The sequence below is a fragment of the Bison bison genome, unplaced genomic scaffold (assembly GCF_000754665.1).
Source record: "Bison bison bison isolate TAMUID 2011002044 unplaced genomic scaffold, Bison_UMD1.0 scf7180017860794, whole genome shotgun sequence".
Classification (NCBI taxonomy): domain Eukaryota; kingdom Metazoa; phylum Chordata; class Mammalia; order Artiodactyla; family Bovidae; genus Bison; species Bison bison.
The window spans coordinates 21,387-23,376 of NW_011491366.1; positions in this window are offsets into that span (position 1 = coordinate 21,387).

Below are 1,990 nucleotides of genomic sequence, written 5' to 3' on the forward strand. Positions count from 1 at the left end.
AAGGAAGTTAGCCTCAAAATATCAACAATTTTATGACACACATCGGGGAAAATAAAGCTTTAGATCTTCAGTCAAAAGGGCTTGTTTATATTTTGCCCCCAATTTAGGTATGTTTGCTCACTCAGGCAGCATAGACAAATGAAAATCTCAATGGGAGGGGCTGGCTACTAACTACACCAATGTGGATAGATCAGAATGTATGGTCTATTCAGAGAGAGGTTGACTAGTGTGAGGGAACAGGGCTTAAGTTATGACTCACTAACATCAGATGCCCAACCGAAGCTTCTTATTCAGATGAATGAGTTAGAACAAAAAGTTAAGAGTTTCAGTCTAAATGAGGACCCTATACTTTAAGTAATGATTGAGAAGAATAATTGTCCCCTGCCTCAAGTCTCCTTTTTTCCCCCTTTGCTTATGAACATTACTATTTGTTCTTTCCCATTGTACCATGTCTTGTACAATATTCAGATTGTGATAACCTCCCTTAAAATTTCCTTTTCTCTCTTCTCCTTTTCCTTTTATTCTGTAATGCTTTTATTTCTCTTTCTTTCCTTTTTGCTTGAATTTCTTCTTTTATGGCTTCAAAATTCCAGATTTAAGTGCAACCTAAGTGCTTATCGCTGCTCTAGGGTGCAATATTTTACTCTCGAGAACTGTGCTTAGCAAAATGCTCCACTTGATACACACAACTCTTTCTCCACAGAACATTCAGCACTGCTTGCACACAACCCCATAAACAGCAGCCTACAAACTCTTTGTGTGCTATTGTTCTCTGGGGGCTTAGGGTGTGTTTGGGTGCATGAAGATAGTATTGGTTATATAAAAAAATCTGTGCCTTTGATCTTTTAACATAAAATATCCAAAGGTAAATAGATAAGCAGAATTGTCTAATATTTCTATAGATACTTATTTTTCCAAAGGAACTGGGGGAAAATACCAGACTAATACTAAACTTCTTTTCTGTTGACTGAGATGCCTTTGACTTCTGAGCTCAAACATAGAAATGGTAAACTCAAAACTCTAATTATCCTGCAAAATAATTAAACCATCTCTATGCAATCTTGTTCAATTTTTAGCATTCTATAAAATTGCTTTGGAAATAGCTTAAAGTTACTTTGAAAGACAAGGTAGATGCATGGTGTTTTTCATTTCAAAAAGAACAAATAAATTTGTTATTCATGGATTCTGAGAGACAGAACTCAGGGAAAGAGTGAGATAAGATTCTAGTTATAATTTTGGCTTAACTTTTCCAGCTCATTAAAACATAAAACCATACTGCTGGCAGAGTCTTGTGAAAAGGTCGTGTGGAATGCTCACTGAATTTTGTGTTCTCCTAGTTGTACTGTTTTGTTGTTATATTTTCTTTATGTCTATATATCTACACATGTGTCCATATAGAAGTGGCCAAATGATTCTGGAGATTCATAAGAAAGATAACTTTCACTACCTTGGCATCCCCTTGTAATTTCTTTATACTTCCTCTCCTTTGGAAATATTAACATATCATATTTTAAAGGAATTATGATTTAATTAAACTGAAATATGTGTGGGAGTTCTTTGTACCTAATACATTGGTTCTAGATCTAATCAAACTATGTGAGGTTGAATGTGGGAAGACTGAGTCTTTTTCACGAAGCCACTGAGCCTAGCCTCACAACTTTGTTACTAGGGCACGAGATGGGATTAGAAATTGCATCCACCTTTTTTTCCATTTCTTTACTTCTCTCCTTCTCTCTTATTTTCCTCTTTCTATGCTTTTCTGTATCTTCCTTCTCATAAATACTGAGTAGAATATTCTTTTTTTTTTCTTTTCTTTTATTTTTTAACTTTACAATATTGTATTGGTTTTGCCATACATCAAAATGAATCCACCACAGGTATACATGTGTTCCCCATCCTGAACCCTCCTCCCTCCTCCCTCCCTATACCATCCCTCTGGGTCGTCCCAGTGCACCAGCCCCAAGCATCCAGCATCATGCATCGAACCTGG